General features: G+C 29.5%; 2 pseudogenes; both read right to left on the bottom strand.

Annotated features, from left to right (window-relative positions):
* Positions 1-7,796: 7,796 nt before the first annotated feature.
* Positions 7,797-8,405, bottom strand: LOC150032953 (uncharacterized; annotated as a pseudogene).
* A 155-nt stretch (positions 8,406-8,560) lies between these two features.
* On the bottom strand, positions 8,561-9,514 carry LOC150032954 (L10-interacting MYB domain-containing protein-like; annotated as a pseudogene).
* Positions 9,515-21,649: the final 12,135 nt, after the last annotated feature.

A 21,649-nucleotide genomic window follows, 5' to 3' on the forward strand; every position in this document is an offset into this window, starting at 1 on the left:
TGAGACCAAAGAGGTTCAAGTCTCGAAAGATAAATTCATTTTTGGGCCCAACATGAGATAGTATATTCCCACATCCTATATCATCTCAGTATTTGGAAGTCGATTATTCTATCTCACCGATTTTAATTGTTTGTGACTCATTTTCGGAACGTGTTTCGTATCTCACCATCATTTTTCCTTTCGTGTATCGTATATCATCTCAGTGTTTGAACATACTCGATCATTCATATTCGATCAAAACTCCTCAGACATCAGAATTCTCCAGACATCAAAACTCTCCACATCCTATATTATCTCAGTATGTCAAACAACCCCTATGTGAGTCTATATATCATCTACACTCCAAAATAAATAGATTTCAATATTAGGTAGAAAGACATATACCTAGCAAAATTTAATCAATATATACTCATAATGGTAATAATTTAATTTCTATCTTTTTTCCACATATAACTAAAGAATGGAAAAGAAATTTCAAAGATTTGGACTCATAAATACCAAAATTTATAATTATAAGCAATAAGACAAATGCTGAGAGCATTTTCCACTTATTTTTCATCTCAACATCACGTTTATATATGTAAAATATTTTAAAGTCTTCCCATTCATGACCAGTGTGAAACATTCAAATGGAAAAACATGAAGAAATGATAATTAGAAACTTAGATATAAAGTTTGTAATGTCGAGATTAAAAATTTAGTTTCTAATAAAGAAAGAAAAAAGAAAAGAAAGAATCCCATTTATATGTCGAGCTATTATATTAACACCAGTGGTTTGCATGTAAAAGAATAAAATAAAGGATATTTATAATGGGTAGCATTTGTATGAGTAATAACCAAGTGTATAGTAACCTTCTAAAAAAAATGTAAATATAGTAAAGTCTATATGTGATAGACTTTTGTTGCAAATAGACTCTTACCAGCGATATAGTTTATAACGGTTAGACTCCTACTAATGATATGATTTATCACTGATAGACTATTTAATTTTTTTTTCGTATTTGTGATTTATTTACATTATGTTATATCTGTTAATACTTCAAGTATGATTGCTATATTTATAACTGTCCTTAAAATAAATAATAGGAAAAAAAATGCACTTTGCCAAGATTCAACAGATCTGCAGTACTATTTTAAGAGTTAAGCTTAGATTAAAGTTTAAATCAACCAATTAGTTTGAACTTTTTGAATGACATTTGAATCGACCCACAGTACAATTTATTTTATTTCTTGGGGTAAAAATTGTTTTTATTTTATTTTTCTTGAATTATAGTTGGTCAAGCTTGTAAAGTTGCTTAATTGAATATTTTTTGAATTTCTTTTTAATATAATATTTATATATTAATATAGGTTAAAAAATACTTTTGATCCCTAATTTTTATAGAAGTAATAATTTAGTTTTTATGTCAAAGTGAACTTAACTCAATAGTAATTGATATGACCTTTTTATTTAGAGGTCAAAGATTCGATCCCCATTTGCAGTTGTATTAAAAAAATAATTTAGTTCTTGAACATTAATTGGTAATGATTTAGTTCATATACTTTCAAATTTGTAATAATGTAGTTCCTCAAACTTTAACAAATAACAATTTAATTAGTCTCTATACTTTGAAATTTGTAATAATTTAGTTTCTATCATAAAAAAAAAATTCTCTCTGACATTAAGTGTCAAATTTTATTGTATAATTATGACTTAGTCTTGATTCTTATACCCTTAATAAGTGACCAATTTGATTGCAAAATTTTAATACAAATTTTTATATGCAATGGAAATTATTGTACACAAATTCATGCTAAAATGAATTTTAATTGAAAGGAATTAAATGAGATAGAAATAAAAAATGAAGAGAGAAAAATGACCACTTTTCAAAATATATGGGCCAAAATTGATGTTTTGAGAATACAAAATTTAAAAGTAAAAGGGCTAAAATCAATATTTAAAAAGTAAATGGACCAAAATGGTTTAAAATACTCGTATATGTCTACAAATAGGTTGAGTTCTCAATTATTTTACAAAAATGGCGATGGAACTATCAATAAAATATCTATGTTGATGAAAATATTTAAATTAATCAATAAATATTTTACACATTTTAATGAGTTAAAATGTATATTAATTACATCATATTGGGGATTTTCAAAAATAAAAAAAATAATGAAAACTATTTACACAAAATAGCAAAATTTTAATCTATTTTGATAGAGGTTGAAGTCTATCAATGATAGAAACGGATAAAAGTCTATCACTGATAGACGCTAATAGAAGTTTAGTATCTCTGAGTGTTCTTTTTGTTATTTCTGTAAATAACTTGACATTTTTTCTATTTGTAAAAATTTATCTATCATATTCTAGTAGATTTTCTTATTTTTTCCTTATTTTTGAACGATTTTTTCACGACACAATGAAATGTCAATAAAAATATAAGACTTTTCCAAATATATAAGAGATGAGTATTTGTCATCTCAATTAGAACTCAGATAAAATAAATAAAATTTTGCATCCAATTTTAGACGTCAAATGATGAAGATCTTGTTTGATAATCATTTAATTAATTTTTTATTTTTTATTTTTGAAAATTAAATTTACAAGTACTACTTCTAACGGTAAGTTTCTTTATTTTATTATCCACCATTCATTCATGTTTCTAAATTAAAGTCCCGTTTAGAAATTAGGTAAAAACCATAGTATAAGAATATTAGGAGAAAACAAACATAAATTGTAACGCCCCGAGTTTAAGAGAGGGACATGAATAAACCGAGATCATATTTGAATAAGATGGATCGTGAGGATATGAAAGTATGATTAAGAAAGATCTAAAGGAATTGAAAGTCACTACCTATACCAACAAGGTGTATCTTTCTTTTCGATGGCTCAATCATAAAAATTCCAAAATTAAGCGTGTAGATATTGAGTATGATTCTGGATCCTAGTCCAAATCCTGGACCTGGGGCGTTACATAAATTACTAAAATATAAAAGTAAAAACGAAATTTTCACATTTTTGTATCTAGTTTTAGAGAAATGTTGGATGATAGAATATCTTGTGAATAACTATGAAATTAGGTCCTGTTTGATAACTAATTTATTTTTTGTTTATGATTTTTGAAAATTAAACCTATTTCTTTCCTATTTCTTACAATGATTTGCATCTTTCTTGAATGCAATGGGTAAATTCTTAGCCAAATTTCAAAAACAAAATCAAGTTTTTAAAAACTACTTTTTTTTAGTTTTCAAAATTTTGCTTGATTTTTTAAACTAGTATAAAGTAGATAACAAAGAAATAAATTTGGAGGTGAAAGTAGTGTTCTTTAGACTTAATTTTCAAAAACAAAAAATAAAAAACCAAATGACACCAAACGGGGTCATTTCTAATTAATTAAGTTTACAAGTACTAATTCCAATTGCAAGTTTCTTCGTTTTGTAATCTACTTTTCACTCGTATTTTCAAAATAAAGTCACGTCTAGAAAAGTAAAAAGCATTATAAGAATATAAGGACAAAACAAAGCTCAATTTCTATAATATAAAACTAAAAACGAAATTGTTATAAAACAAAGTCTACATGAGGTAGGTAATGAGTTGAGCTAGATGACAATTTTTTTTTTTATATCTCTACCACCCAACCACTCTTTTTCTAGAACCCTCTAGTGGGAGTGTAAGCCTCTTCCCAACTATCAAACATACACAAAATAAAGTGAAGTCAAGCTGAAGAAATGAGTGAGAAATGTGAAAAAAATAAGAGAAATGGAACCTAAGTACATATGGTTGAGAGAGAGAGACAAAGAGTTATGTAGTTCCCACTCAAATTAGTGCCAAATTGAATGGCATTGTGATGTTGCTAAATTTAAGCTCTCTATTAGTGGAAGGTCAAAGGGGAGAATGCATATATAAGAAAGTGGAATGTGTGTTGTTTCTTGGATTCTACTTTCAAGTGGTATCAACCTCACTAATATGATGCTTTTGGGAATCCCATTTTCCATACATCTAATTCAAAGTTCAACCCAACAAATATATATCTCATCAAAACTATACAATTAATATTCTCTCTTTCACAATTTTCCAATAATAATTTTACATCTCATTTTAGCTTAATTCAAAGCTTTTAAAACTTTATTGGTCCATTAAGTGAATCTACCATCAATTTTTTGCTCCACACAAGACCTTTCTTCATCAGCCTCTATATGACTTTCATACCATGTTGATGTCAAATATTTGTGTTGATACATATTCTATGTTAAATGATGAAAAAAAGAAAGATATATATAAGCTCATATATTACATGATTGAATTAGAAATTTTGGAAAAGTTTAGAAATCAAACTTGAATTTAAACCTTTTACATTATATGATGTTTAACATCATTAATTAGATTGATCTATATGGTTTTACTTTAGTGAAAATAATTTGATAAAAGAAAATTAGAAAAATAATTATATGCTCAACTTTTTTTTTTTTTTTAAAGAAAGATTGCTTTTACATAGAAAACTGATAAAAAATATTTCTAAATATAACAAAATTTTACTGTCTATAAGTAATAAATAATGATAAATACTAACTGCTAGACATCTATTTATGTCTATCGCTATCGTTAATAGATGTCTATCAGTGTCTATGATAGATAGTGATATTTTATTACATTTGAAAATGTTTTATCACTTAAAATAATTATCCTAAATAATTACCCTCAAAAGGAAGATGAATATTGAAAATAACATTAAGGAAAAAGAAAAAAAAAAGTTGAAAAGGGGGAAGAGATGCATGGGTGTGTGTGTCAATGGTTGCATGATTTGGAGCAAAAGGCAACATTGACTGTATATATATATATATATATATATTTTAGTGTTGAAGAGAAAATGCAATTTGGTTGAAATATATTTGGTCAAATCTCACTAGTGTCTACATGCATATGTCTCTCAACTTTAGGGCAATCATTTTCATTCCAAAGGTCAAAACTGGCCAACCTTCCATTTCCCCTTAAATTCTAGAAACAGAGAGCAATAGAGTCAAGTTGGAATCATCTAGGGTTTTGTGGTTGTATATTTAGGTACATCATAGACGGTATTCATTTTCGTAAAAAAAAATTTAATTTTTTTTCTTATATTTATACCTTTTTTTAAATTGTGATTAAAGTAAATTGCATAGAGATTAGTGCGATTTTAGAATAGACATAAATATTACACCTTAGTTTATGCACAAGGTTTAAATATCAATGTCGACAAAAATATCGAAATCTTAATTTTACGAAAATTTCAATGAAATATAGATAAAATGTCGATTTCAATAGATATTTCTAGAAAAATTATAAAAAATTAAAAATAAATAACATTTCATTATATTCAAATAAGTAAACATGTATATTATTTATCTTATATTTATATTAATGACATTTTGATTCTTGTTTTTTGCGTTTCATGTATTTTTTGACGATTTAATGAAGATATGAGTTCACCCTTTATATTGATATCGAACAAAGAAAAAATGTAGAAATATCGATGGAAATATTGACATATCCATGAAAATTTGATACTATATTGCATGTGATAAAAGATTTTGAAAAAGTTAAACTCTATAATTAAATAAAGAAGGAAATTAGTACACACCCTACATCGCTTAAATATGCATGTTTTTTCCTAAATACATTGGTAAAATTAAGTACATTCAATTACTTAAGCTTTCATCATTTTTTTCTTTAAAAAAAAAGGAAAGAAAAAAGAAGAAGTTCTCATCATTCTTTCCCTTTTTTTTCCCTTCAAAAAATAAAAATCATTGTGATTTGTCATGGACATTATTTTTGTAAATAGATAAGACTAATTTTGAGGGTACTAATTCTTTTGGTATTGACAAAGGAAACCATATTCATGATGTCCAATCATAAAAATATCAAGTCACAACTTGTTAAAAAGATGAATAAACTCCATTAGTCAAAGAATCATTTAAGTTTTAGAATAAATATAAATTTCTTAAAAATTTCAAGTTTAAATCCTTGAAAAAGTATTGTGATATAATAAAACAAATTTGATTTAGCACACACTAACATATATTTCTTGATATTGATGTATATATTTTGAGGCTGAAATGGGAGCTATACCTAATGGAAGCTAGGAAAGAATTTGAATTGACTCCAACAATTTTGTTGCACCATTAGAAATGGAAATTTTGATTATGTTGACTACATTTTCCTCCACAAAATTTAACTTTTATATATATATATATATATTTCTCTCTCTCTTTCTTAAAAAAAAAAAAAAGAAAAAGAAAAATTAATAAAATTTATTTGATGGGATTCTCATTCATTTCCCATTTATAGAATTGTCTTTTCCATTTCCATTAACATTACATCTAATTACCAACTCACCCTAATTTTAGCATCAAAAAGAGAAAGAGGAACAAATAAAATAATATGATGATGAGAGAGAAACAAGGAGATAGAGGAACAAACAACAATCATAATAATGGAGAGAGAGAGAGAGAGGAACAAATAATAATTATAATGGGGAGACCTAAGAGAATCAATCTTAGTCAAAAGTCAAGAAAATCTGATGATTGTAACCAATGAACAGACATGATCTAGTTGGAAGAGGCTAAACCTAATAAATATCAAAATCTGTCTTGTCTTTTTTTTTTTTAAACATCTTTATGGATGTGGTTTTTGAAAGAAAACAGAGGACATAAATTAATAATATAAAAGATTTTTGACAAAAACAATACATATACTTCAATTGATTATATATTTATATATATATGCAACTTTGAATGTGATTGATAGCCTAAAAGCATTCATCCCTTTTCAACAGTCCCATGCATTGGGTTAATTTATTACCTAATCTTTGTTATTATATTTTTTAAATTAATATTTTTGTCCTTAAGATTTTGAATTTAGGGTGGGTTGGGATTGTCTAAAAAAAAAAACTATATATTTTTCAAGACTATATTTTTTAAACTTTTTTTAAAAAATATGTTTAAAATTTAAATATTTGTACGTTTGGTTAGAACTTGGACTAATTCATAAACACATATATTTTAATTTTTTTGAGAAAGATATATATTTTGAAATTGATCGCACGTTATCTTGAAATTATTGATTTTTTTAGAAACTTGAAATTATTGAAGGTAAAACCAAACGTTAATCTTAATTTTTTGTATTAATTTTTTTGGATAATTCAATTTTAGAAGCACAAATATCTTGAAACATAAATACATAATCATAAAAGAAATAATTGATTTCTAACAACAAAACATAAATAATAATAATTTTTCCTAGACAATATAATATCAACTAGACATAAGAAGCTGTGCAATTCAATCATGTTCTTCATTCATCTCCATTTCACGAACTGAACCTCCATATTCTTCGCTGGCGTCCTCATGATTTCTTTCATCATTTGAAGCTAGTAGCATCTCATCGTCGTCATAAGGCTACTCAAAATTTGTTTTTGAATGAACTCTTATAAAGTTATGGAGAGTCATTGAAGCAACAACAATTCTTACTTATTTGTTGAATGGAAAACTAATCATTTTTCGAATAATTTTCCATCTATTTTTCCAAACACCAAATGTTCTTTCAGTTGTGCATCTAACGAGGAATGTCTATGATTAAATTCTTCCTTCACGCCTCTTGGTTGACTTCCACGTCAAAAATCAGCAAGATGGTATTGCTCACCTTTATAAGAACCTAAATATCATTTCATATGTGGATAACCAGAATCTACAAGATAATATTTTCTTAAAACAATCAAATAAACACTTGTTAAAATAAATATTAAAAAGATATAATAAGCACCAATGTATTTATTCTTTCATTAAAAAATATAATAAATTATATACTTTCCTTTAGGTGCTACAATCTGTATATGAGTACCATCAATTGTTCCAATATAATCTTTGAAGTATGGCCAATATCAAGTGTTCTTTTTAATTTTATCAGACATAGATTTGAATTGTGGATCTGTTGGCTTAATTACATCTACAACCATACGACAAATAACATCTAACATTGTGTCGAGCCATCTTGATACAGTCTCACCTAAGTGCTGAAATCTATCTTGAACCATTCTATTCATGAAACCATGACCTAATATAATAAGAAACATTGCAAGAGCCTCCTCCAAAGGCATATGTTTGGCTTTACTAAAGTTATATTGTTGTTCAAATCCTACTAAAGAATTCTTAAATAAATGTTTTGCCATCCTAAATTGTTGGTGACATCTATCCTTTTGACCATTCAATATTTCAAGAACAAATTGGCAAACAGTATGAGAAGATGTCCTACAAGGCTCTTTACAAACATGCCTCACAAAATGATGCACTATAGCACCACATCCCACTTTTACTAATTGATTGAGTTCATATTTAATATTGCTTTTATCAGAAGAATCATTGCTATCAGTATTGTAACAATCAAATGACATTTGAAAAGATAAAGAAATTAAAAGACGAAATTAGAAACAAAAGATTATAAACAAAATTTGATGATAAAACATTCATAACAAAGGTAACATTCAAATACAATAATTATCTAAACAATTCAAAGTCACAGTATCTAAACAAACATTTCTTAAGTATCTCAAACTTTCTTTTGCTTAAGCCATGCAACTTGAAGCTCAGGCTTTTGTAGTATTATAAACATTTCCCTATTTTCTCTTTTTCTAAAGATGTCTACAACTTTCATGAAGAGCTCATCGCCTTTCACAATTTTAGGTATGTCTTATAAAGCATTCATCACAGAATGCTATAACTTGGTAGATTTCTTCTCCTATTATCGATTGATTCACACACACGTTCTAATTGATTACAAAGTTTATTAGCAACGCTATCTTTTGATTCTGTTCTTTTTCTTTTTTTATTTCTCTTGAGTGTGATCCCCAGTAGTATATACTGAATATTCAATATCATTAGTATCATTATGCTTTGTATATCAAAATGTATCATCATTATACATATCTAGATGAATTGTCCTCAATAGTCTCAGGTAAAAATCCTTGAAATGGTGCCTATACTCCATCTCTCATAACTGCAATATCTTTAAAAAGAATATCCAATCGGTCTGCATTTTGTAACCCTTTGCTCAAACTTTTGTTGCCTCGGGCTTAAGCTACACGAGATTAATTAATGAAATATTTAATTATAATTTTCTTTCCTAATAAATAAGCTATATAGATAAATGATATGTCTCTAATTTATCTCCCCACCATTCATTTGTTGCGTCAATAATTTGTCTTAAAGAATCCCATCCAGAGCCTGTCTTATTTCCAACCAAGTCTGTCCATATTTGTCAATCCTTCTTTAGTACACCCCATTTATTTTTCATTTGTCTTTGATCATAATTTCTACTGGTTTTCTCTTTGAATATTCTAATAACACTTTTGCATCCATCTTTACTTAGATTCCTATTTGGCCTATTTCCTTTCAAAGTTCCAGCAACACATGCATGGATAAATTAACTAGTTGTAGTGTCATCCCAAATTGCCTTGATTTGCTTTTCTTTTTCATCTTTATTTGCAACTATATTCACAAACATCTCTAGCGAATAAAAATTAATCAATATTAGAAATTTTAGTATAAAAACAAGTTTTCTCTACTATTGGGGTTGATGTCCTAAATTTCATGGGTTTCTTAGTTTGTAAATCTTATACACGAATTATTTATTTAATAAAATACGGTGTTATTTTATTTGACATTTAGTGAGCATTGACCCAATCCAATAAACTAAGATCTAACATTATTTTATGTAACTTAAACATGTATGTGGTTGACATATAAGTGGATCATGTTTAAGTAATAACCTAAATGGTCTGTGATATATGGATAAGGTTGGGTACCTTATTTTGGTGACACTACGGATACAACCCACTTTGTAATTGTTACAATAGTTGTAAAGTGTTACAAATGATCTGATTCTAATAATTCATGTGGAGATATGTGAGTGAGAGTATCCTATATAAAGAGTTTGTATAAGATCGGACCGCAAAATGATTAGTTTCTCTTTATAAAGCCGTTGCTTGAAGAGACTTACATTTCACTAGGATGACCATAGGTAACTTGACTTTAATCCTGAGTGAGTCGTGAACTCCTGCCTATGAGGATAATCCTTTGATCTGTATGGGTAAGAGTGACCAAATTCGCCGACTCAATAAGTTTACCATTTTGGGGATTTGTTTGAGTGGGGAGCTAACACGATAAGACACCTCACTCTGTCACTGACCAGAGAGGTCTAGTTTATAGTTAGACTATAATTAATTATTCTTAGAGGGATCAGTAGTACTTAAGTATAATTTAAGGTGTTAATTATATTAATGTGATTAATATAAAGTATAATGTATATTGATACATTATAATATATAGTTAATTATAAATATGATTTATAACTAAAACTATATAATATATAAGAGACAAATATTTAAATAAGATTCAAATATTATATGAATAAGATTCATATGTATACTATAGGCTAAAACTAATGTGAATAAGATTCATATTAAAACTATAGGTTATAAAGGAGAGTTGTATTTTAATATGATTAAGATGCATAATGTATGGTTCATTAATTAATGGTTAATTAACTAACCATATGTTATATCATTAATATCATATTATTAATATAATATTAATATTATAATAATATAACTCCCCATTACAGGGGAATTATGTGTGTAATTGTTGTTGGGTTTTATGCCCTAAAACTCATAGATAGTAAGTGATATTAGTTGACCGTCATCAATAAAGAGTTATAGATGTTAGTTCAATAAATGTTTTTGTGTTGCTTCTATTTTTCTTAATAACTATAAATCCAATAAACTAACATTCAATGTCGTTTTATGAGTCTTAAACTGTATGTGGAGATATACAAGGATCAATGTTAAAGATACAACCCAAAGGGTCTATAGTATAGGGATAAGACTGGGCACCTTATCCTGGTGACACTATGGATACGACCCACTTTGTATTTGATACAAACACAATGATCAAATGCATTCGTGTAGGTGACAAGCGAGTGAGAGTATCCTATGCAATGAGTTTGCATAAGACTGGATCACGAAATAGTAACCACTAGATGTAATATTATTAACTAGTTAGGTTCCTATTTCAATTGGATGACCTAGACAACTTAGTCTTAATCTTGAGTATATTATGTGATGGAGTTGACAATCAACACACAGAAGCTATTAGGATCTTAAGCACTTTAATTACATATTTTAGTAGATTTTCATGCAAGTTCATTAAATAATAGTAAAAAGGGTTTCAAGCACACAACCTTTGAAGAACTTCCAATTGGTGTAAATTCCAGCTGATTTCTTCTTTCCAACAAGTTGTAGACTACCACAAAGATCTTCTCTACTATTCTTAGGCCTTAGATTGGGTGGTGGAACCAAAATCGAGAGAGATTTGACGTGGTTTTGGGAGTTGAAGTGAAGAGAAAAAAGACAAAATTTTTTCCTTCAATTTTTCAGGTTGCATGCCTCCAATTCAGTATGAATAACCCATGTACTAATTCAATTAAAGCATGTAAGTTTGAATAGAAGGGGAGTTTGACACTCAAAACTCCACTAATTAAGTGGAGGCTAATTGGAAAAAAATGGAAAAATCCCACTTTCCAATCTTAAGTTTTTTTTTCTTTTAATTTAATTTTAAATTTTCAAATAAAAATCAGATAAAATTAAAATAAAAACATAATTTCTAATTTTGAAATTTCAAAATCAAATTTATTTAAAATACTTTATTTTTAATAAATTAATAATTAAAAAATTAATTAATTAATTAAATAAATAATTCAATATAAAATATCAAACTAATTAAAACCCTAATCCAAACATGAACCCTCATGTAATTGATATTTAAATCTTATTTAAATATTTTCAACTCACCAAAAAACCGTTTAATTTGTTAATTAACGCTAATTATATTGAATATAATAATCAAAACCCTAAACCGAATTTGAACACTTTAAATTCTCTCAATACGCTATTATAAGTTTTGATTATTTTTTGAGCTAGTAGAGAAACCTAATGGACCTACAAATTATGAGCTCCAACGATTTGAGATTAATTATCTAAACACTTTAAACCGAATTAATCAATATTTGTTAACTACCGAGACACTTCACTATAGCTTAGTAGTTGCACTCTCCTCACTGTAAATATATTTATGTCCACTTGATCTAACCATAATTAGTAAGTCGATCCTTCACAAGTTGTTCAAATTTACAGGTAGGTCAAAATTATCGTTTCACCCCTACAATATATCTTGCTCCTTAAGTCTTCACTGATCCTCTAGTGAACAATTGGTTTATGGTTCTATCAATAAGCCGAGTCCCTCTTAGCCACAGAGAGGACATGACACCTTTGTTCAAGATCAGAAGTCAGTACTTAAGGGAACAACCTATCTGCTAACCCTAAAATGGGTAGGAGTGAATTCCGTCTTGCAGGACTATGTTCTCAGCTATCTATCCGGTCTTACCCCTAAAATGAGAGGCTTGTTGAACGGCAATGTTGAGCCACTCTCACCCATGTAGATTAAAGGATAATCCAAAATAAAGAGAAGTTCATAGTTAGCTTAGGATTGAGATCTTATTACCTTAGGTCATCGAATTAAAATAGTCAGTTTTAACAGTAAACAATCGTTATAAAGAAAAGTGACTATTTCGTGGTCTTATCTTATACAACAAACATCTTTTGCATAGGATGCCTCCACTCGCATGTCTCTACAGGAATGACTTTGGGATCACATGTATCAATATACAAAGTGGGCCACATCTATATTGTCCCTAGGATAAGGTACCCAACTCTATCCATATACTTATTGACCGTTTTGGTTATATACTAAAACTTGATCCTCTTTTCCGTCTCTACATAAAGTTTAAGTATTCATATTATAGCCAGGAATTCGTTAGCTTTATTGGACTAATGAAGCTATGAACGTAATTTATATATTCCATAACAACATTATTGAAAAACTCTGAATAATATCTTTATTGTAAATAGAATATGTTTAATGTTTACAAACTGCGAGTTTTAGGACATATAACCCAACATTATGAACTCTTGTTCACAATGTTGAATCGATATGGCAACCCTAGAGGGGGGTGAATAGGGTTTAATTAAACTTTTTTTAAAAAAAATTAATCCAATTAAACTAATTAATACACTTTTTATAAATAATAAGAAAAATTCAAATTATGCAATAAATAAGATGACAAAAAATGTGATAATTTAATTCTATCAAATTTTAGCAAATAAATAAGAACAAACTAAAACATACAATAAATTACTTAAATTAATTACAAAAATAAAAAGGAAAGAGTTAGAGAAGAAGACACCGTAATTTTTATAGTGGTTCGGTCAAACTCAACCTACTCCACTCCCCAAGCCTCTCTTGGGAATTTGAATAAAATCTTTCCGATTCTTTCCATAGATTAGAGCCTAACCGTTACACCACTGCTCCTTTTACGGGTTCAAGAGCAAACCCTATCCTTTCCACGATTTAGGATCAAACCGTTACAAATGTTGGAATTTTTGAAGAACACAATACAGCTCTCACTAGAGTGGATTTACAAATTTAAGCACTCAACAAGTTTATCCTCACAATACAATAACACTCTCTCAAGAATAAGATGAAAAAAAAAATTGGGAACTTAGAGAGAGTAACAATGGAACTTTTGAGTTTTTGGAGGATTATGAAATGTAAAATTTGTTGGTTTAAAATTTGGAGAGTAAGATGGTTTATATAGAGATGGAAAAATTTTTAGAAACCACAATTAATTTGGACCATTGGATTTTGGAAAAGAAAAAATCAATGGTGGAGATTTTAAACTAAACTAGTCATTAGATACAAACAAAATATAATATTAAATTCATTTTCTTTTGAAATTCATTTTCTTTTTAAAATTAATCCAAAAATAAAAAAACATACCATGTGTCAAAAACTAACCGTTAGACACAAACATAAAATAATATTAAATTCATTTTCCTTTTAATTCATTTTCTTTTTAAATTCATTCTCTTTAAAGTCAATCAAAAAATAAAAAACATGCCATGTGTAAAAAACTAGCCCTTAGACACAAATATAAATTAATATTAAATTTATTTTCCTTTTAAATTTCAATTTTTTTTTTATTTTAAATCAATCCAAAAATCAAAAGTTCATCATATGTTAATATCTTAATGATCTACCATTCAACCAATATGCTGCCACATGTCTACATGCAAATGGTCTAATTATGCCACGTCATCCACCATGGTATTTTCTCTATAGACTTGTTTTGGTCATATCGTCTTCGTTTTAGCTCTGATTTGAGTGATTTAAGAGGTGTTGGAATCGTTGTCCTGAGCTCTACGTTATGGACATATTAAAACACTAAGATTTTCAATAATTAAAAATTGAGTTTGTTATCATCAAAACATTGATTAATTAATTAATTAAAATTAATTAATTTGAGATTAAGGGCCACAAAGCCAACACACAAAAGATTGTCCTTTGATTTGTATGGGTGAGGGTGACCAGTTTACTGACCAAATATGCCTACCATTTTGGGGACAAGACCGAGTGGGGAGCTAGGAATATAATAATACAAGATGGAATTCACTCCTTCTCGTTTTCAGGGTAAGAAGATGAGTGTTTCCTTAAGTGGTATTTTTGTTTGGCCAGAGAGGGGTTTCTATTTATTAATTGGACCATAAACAGGTTGATCATTAGAGGAGCATTGATACTTAAGGAGTTAGAGGTAACCCAATGGTATAACGGTAATTCGACCTAGTTGGAGTTATGAACACTCGTTAAGGAATAACTTGCTATTATTGGTCTATATTTGTAGACATAGAAATATATCTGTAGTGAAAAGAGTGCAGCTGTAAGTCTTTAGTGGAGTGTACCCCTAGTTAATTAATATTGATTAACTTGATTAATGAGTTTAGCTAATTAATCTCATATCATTGGAGCTTCTGATCTACACATTTACTAGATCCCCTTGTTAGCTCACTAACAAATATTAAAAAAGGGATGATTTGAATTGTTCAAATCAATTTGAGGAAATTTTATATTAATATGATTAATATGTAATTGATTATGGATATGATCTATAATTCAAATTAAATTGCAAAGAAACATTTGAATAAGATTCAAATAGTTAATTCAAGTGAATTCGTTTCACAAAGAATTAATTAATAGAGAGGTGTTGCATATATACATATGATGTTTATGATGATTAAATATATATACGTTAAATTGGATTTAATGTATAAATAGTTATTTAATTAATGTGCTAATTAATTAAATAATTATTATTTAATTAATTGTTAAAGATTATTTAGTTAATTATGTTAATTAATTAAATAAATGTTATTTAATTAATTTTGCACAAGGAAAAATTAGAAAAAGACTAGATGAAGGGGTTGACCCTTCTCTATATAAAGTCTTCCTTTGGCCTTTTTGGGGACACACAGAACACAACAGAATTTCAAGCATTCATTGTACAATTTTTCCTAAGCCACAAAAGAAATCCTCTTCAATCTTCCAAAAAGTTCTCCTCCGCACCCTTTTCCAATAGTTGGATATCACCCATCATTCTATTGAAATCTTTGAGAATAACAAGGTTACTCTCGTGGTTGTGTTCAAGATTGTTTGAGGGAACGTTCGTGTTCAAGATCGTTGGAGGAGTCGTTCGTTGGAACATCGAGAGGATCGTTCTAATAGCTTGAGAATCTACAAAGGTAAGAATGGTTCTATCCTTTTCCCTACAACATGCTATTTACATGTTTGTTGTACGTATATTCTGTTTTAGTTTACTGTTTTTGTATATGCAAAAATCGGTTTGTGGGATGCAAGGCGTTCATAACGCTTCCACTGCAGGATCTGATCTCTTCAATTGTTAGAGTCAATTTCTTGCTTCTTCATTCTTCGCATTTTTCGAAAGAAAAATCAGTTTAGAGGTGGGTTATTAAATCTGCATTTTGAATAAAGGTTTGCAAGATTAGATGTTTTCGATTTTGGCACTTAGATTACTTTTAATATGATTAAAATGTAAGGGCCCATTGTATGTTTTGGGAAATTTAATTCTTGCTTTGAGTCTATAAGCCCGTGTCGATCAAAAGAGCAATAGTTACTGAAGAGATCGAAAGAAACGGAGGTGTTCGGGGCATGTTCGGAGACGAAAATGAGCAGAATAGAAGCATTCTACCATTCAGCGTCGCAACGCTGCTATCACACCATTGCAACGTTGAAATGCGAAGCACAACGCATCAGATTCGTAGTTTGACATAGCTCCAAAGTTTGACGGAGTCTTGGTGGCATGCATGCGAGAGAAGGCAGCGGTTGAAGTCCTCTTTTGACCTAGTTTTGTTTTTGTAATTATTAATTAATCTTAATTAATTAAATTGATATGATAGTTATATTAATTTAATTAATTAATTTTGCATTAGGATGCCAAAATCGGTCCAATTTTTTGTTGTTGTTTAAATTAGTTTAATTATGCATTGGTTATATGTTTATATTAATATTTGAATTCATATTACATATTGTATGTCATATAGATTAAAAAATACCCACCTTAGGATAAACATGTAGATGCAACATTATTAAATATAAGGGTTATATTTTATGGATGCATGATTAAATTAGCATGCTCATGCATCATGATATAAGTGCTATGTTCTAATGATGTATGATTACACTAAGCATGTCCATACATCATGCTATATATTAAAATTGTTATAATGAATAGTGGAATGATGTATGTGAATGCTTGTTTTTCATGTATGATTTATATAAATGTTATATTTATCAAATGAAAATGGAATTTACATTGAGCATGACATTACTTTGATAAATATAATTATTGTATATAATCGATGTCATTAGATGCAAATTTTATAGGTTTTAATAAAGCATTAAAATATAAGTGTTATAGTTTTAATGAGATAAATTAAAATCTATAATCAAGAGTTGCATGCAAATATAGGTTCAAATTAATTTTAAATAGTTTAAAATTGATCAACCTAGACTTATGTTATTTCTAATGGGATTAGGAATAGGTTAATCTTATTTGTTTTAATAGGATTAAAATGAATTTAATCAAAAGATTAAATTTATAAAATAATTATCCATAAAGGACCTTTGCTTAAGGAGCGTTCTGTCTATGGGGGTATTTAAGTTGACAGAAATGAAACACTTCCACTTCGGAACCGACCTGAAAGGTAAATTGGGCAAATATTTTATAAGCATGTAATAAATGATTGATTTTATTAAAGAGTTTAATAAATGAAATTAGGTGTTGTTAAATCATTCAATATAAATGTTATATTGAGCAAATTAAAAGGACTTAGATAAATTCATTAGCCAGGTTTTAACTAAGTATAATAAAATCCTAAAAATATTAGAATATATTAGTAAGAGGAAATTGGTATATGAGATATATCAAATTTTAGCTCTCACATCCCTAAAAATTCACACCGTAAGATCCATGCTCTGCTTTGTCGCCCTAGGTGCAGCCTCCCTTCAGAAAGTGTTTGCCTGGGTTAATAACATGGTGAATAGGGAAAGTGTTCATAAAGGGACGCGTGTCAACGTATCCTATGGTCTCCTCCATTAGGTTGCACTGTGAGATTCCTATGGTCCATTTGCGTGTCGTCCTGGAGTGACCATCCCTTTGGAGGGCCTGATCATAGGAGTCGGAACAATGCAAACTCCAGCAATGGATAGGGTTTCTTAGATTAATCTTCAACAGTTGTCTTTCCTTTCGGTAGCTTGTTGAAATGTACCTCTGGGATCCAAAAATGAAAGGGTCACACTTACGGGATGAACTAAGCTAATTAATGAATCCTCGATCGTAACAACGGTAGCTAAAAACTATAGGAATAAGAGTTATTTTGGTATTAGTGATTGGTTGAGATTGTCTCAATTCAGGGGAGGAGTAGTTAATCATCCTTCGGTGGCTGTTGCTCTAAACCTCTGAAGTATCGTTGCAAAAAATAAAATCAATAGTTTAATTAAGGTTCTATGATTACGTGTTTTTGCTAAAGTGATTGGATAGTTATGTAATGGGTTAAGACGAATATAACTAATACGGTCAATTGATTGTTATATGTTTCAATATGTTTTCTACAATCATATCTTTGCTTAAAAACGAAAAATTAACCTGTGAAAATTATGTGACCTAGAAATCTAACCCGAATACGATTCTGGTTATTGATGATCTACGGTTCGTCTTGACTGAGGAATGTCTTCCTGTCCCCCCCTGAAATGCATCTCAAGCATTGGAGGATGCTTATGACCGTTGGACAAAGGCCAATGACAAGGCCCAAGTTTACGTCTTGGAAAGTTTGTCTAACGTTCTTACCAAGAAGCATGAGGCCATGATGTTTGCACGTCAAATCATGAAGTTCCTCTAAGAGATGTTTGGACAACCGTCCATTCAGATCCGACACGAGGCCCTCAAGTACATTTACAATGTGCACATGAAGGAAAGCCAACCAGTGAGAGAATATATCCTCGACTTGATGGTCCGGTTCAATGTTGCCACAATGAATGGTACGGTCATCGATGAGCAGAGTCAGGTGTCTTTTATTTTAGAATCTCTTTCAAAGAGTTTTTTTTTTCAATTACGCAGCAATGCGGTTATGAACAAAATACAGTATACTTTAACTACCTTTTTTAATGAGCTACAAACTTTTCAATCCTTTATGAAAGGTAAGAGACTAGTAGAATGAGAGATAAATGTTGCCAATTCCAAAAAGTTCCACAAGAGGTCATCTTTGGGAACTAAGTCTGCTCACTCATTTTCTGGTTCTAAGAAGATTTAGAAAAAGAATTGAGAGAAGGGGAAGGCTCCACCGTTAGGAAGGCAAGGGTAAGGCTGAAGTGGTTGACAAGAGCAAGTTCTTCTACTGCAATGTGGATGGTTATTCGAAACGTAATTGCATCAAGTATCTAGCCGAGAAGAAGAAAGAGAAGGAAGGTAAATGTGATTTACTAGACTTGGAAACTTGTTTAGTGGAAAATGACCATAATGCTGTAGGGATTGGATCCAGCAGTGGAAGAGCCTCTCGTGTGAGATTGCCTTGCATCCCGCGATTCGATTTTTACAATAAACAAAATTGTTATACTAGACGGAATAGAATAAATACATAAACTAGCATGCTATTGGGAAAGGATTAGAATGGTTCTTATCTTTGTAGATTCTCCAAGTGCCACGAACAATCCTCTCCAATGTTCCAACGAACGGATCTCCAAACGAACTTGATCATGAACAACTCCTTGAGTGATTTAGAAGACTACCATGAGAGTTACCTCGTTATTCTCTAGGTTTCCAATAGAGGGATAGGTGGTATCCAACTATTGGGAGAGGGAGTGGAGAATAAGGTTTTGGAGAGTAGAGATGCTTAGAGAAAATTTTGTAAAATAACACTAGGGAGTTGTATATTGTCAGAGTTTCTCTGCAATGAGAATTGTGTATGTAGTGCATTCCCAAAGGGTCATGGCGAGGTCTTTATATAGAGAAGGACCAAAGATCTTTCCCAGTATATTTTCCTTTTTATAATTAATTAAATAAAATTTATTTAATTAATTATCCCATTTAATTAAATAACACTTATTCAATTAATTAGCCCAAGTAAATAACACTTATTTAATTTACACAATTAAATAATACTTATTTAATTTTGATTTGCAAAATAATTAAATATCTATTTATACATTAAACCCAATTTAATGTATACATTTAATTATCATATACATCCCATGTATATATACAAAACTTCTTTATTAATTAATTCTTTGTGAATCTAATTCACTTGAATTAATTAATTTGAATCTTATTCAAAAATTACTTTCCAATTTTATTATAGATCATATCCATAATTAATTATATATTAATCACATTAATATATAGTTTCCTCAAATTAATTTGAACAATTCAAATTATCCCTTTTAAGTATGCTCTAGTGAGTTAACGAGAGGACCTGGTGGGCCTGTAGATCAGAAGCTCCAACGATATAAGATTAATTGGTTAAACTCATTATCAAGTTAATCAATATTTGCTAATTGTGGGCACGCTCCACTAAAGACCCATATCTGCACTCTTCTCACTATAGATATATTTCTGTGCCATGGATATAGACCAATACCAACAAGTTAGTTTTTCACGAGTGTTCGTAACTTCAACTGAGTCAAATTACCATTTTAACCTTGGGTTATCTCTGTCTTCTTAAGTACCAATGCTTCTCTAATAAACAACCTATTTATGGTCCAACAAATAAACAAAAACCCCTCTCGGGCTAATGAGAGGGTAGGGCCTTTTGTTCAAGTCCCAGAGACACCATTTAAGGGAACACTCATCTACTTACCCTCAAGGAGGGAAGGAGTGAATTCCATCTTGTATTATCATGTTCCCAGCTCCCCACTCAGTTTTGTCCCCAAAATGGTAGGCATATTGGGCCAACGATCTGATCACTCTCACCCATGCAAATCAAAGAACAATCCTTCGAGAACAAAAGTTCATAATATACTTAGGATTAAGACAAATTCGCCTAGGTCATCCTATTGAAATAAAAATCTAACTAGTCAACGGTGTTACATCTACTGGTCACTATTTCGTGGTCCAATCTTATGCAAACTAATTGTATAGAATACCTCCACTCGCATGTCACCTACACGAACGCACTGGATCTTTGGGTTTGTATCAAATACAAAGTGTGTTGTATCCATAGTGTTAGCAGGATAAGGTACCCAACCTTATCCCTATACTATAGACCTTTTAGGTTGTATCTTGAACATGGATTCCGGTATGTCTCCGCATATAGTTCAAGACTCATAAGGCAACCTTGGATATTAGTTTATTGGATTGAGGGTTAAAGGTAACCCAAGTGTGGTAATTTGATCCAGTTGAAGTTACAAACACTCGTGAAAGACTAACTTGCTGTTATTGATCTATATCCGTGGACACATAAATATATCTGTAGTGAGAAGAGTGCAGCTGTCAGTCTTTATTGGAGTGCACCCACAGTTGAAGAATATTGATTAACCTTGTTAATGAGTTTAGCCAATTAATCTTATATCGTTGGAGCTTCTGATCTACAAGTCTACCAGATCCCCTTGTTAGCCATTAAAGGATACTAACGAGAGATTATTTAAATTTCAAATCAATTTGAGGAAATTGTATATTGATATGATTAAAATGTAATTGATTATGAATATGATCTATAATTCAAATTAAATTTGAAAGAAACATTTGAATAAAATTCAGATAATTAATTCAAGTGAATTAGATTCACAGAGAATTAATTAATAGAGAGGTGTTGCAAATATATATATGATAATTATGATAATTAAATAAATATATGTTAAATTGGATTTAATGTTTAAATAGTTATTTAATTAATGTGCTAATTAATATATAAGTGTTATTTAATTAATTGTGCAAATTAATTAAATAAATGTTATTTAATTAATTGTGCACAAATGAAAATTGGAAAAAGATTAGGAGAAGGAGTTGACCCTTCTCTATATAAAGTTTTCCTTATGGCCCTTTTGGGGACACACAAAACACAACAAAATTGCAAACATTCATTGTGCAATTTTTCCTTAAGCATAAAAGAAATCCCCTCTCCTCTCCTAAAAAGTTTTCCTTCTCACCCTCTTCCAATAGTTCTAAACCAGCTATCCTTCT

The sequence above is a fragment of the Benincasa hispida genome, chromosome 11, assembly GCF_027475165.1.
Source record: "Benincasa hispida cultivar pf3 chromosome 11, pf3_genome.v1.1, whole genome shotgun sequence".
Taxonomy (NCBI): Eukaryota; Viridiplantae; Streptophyta; class Magnoliopsida; order Cucurbitales; family Cucurbitaceae; genus Benincasa; species Benincasa hispida.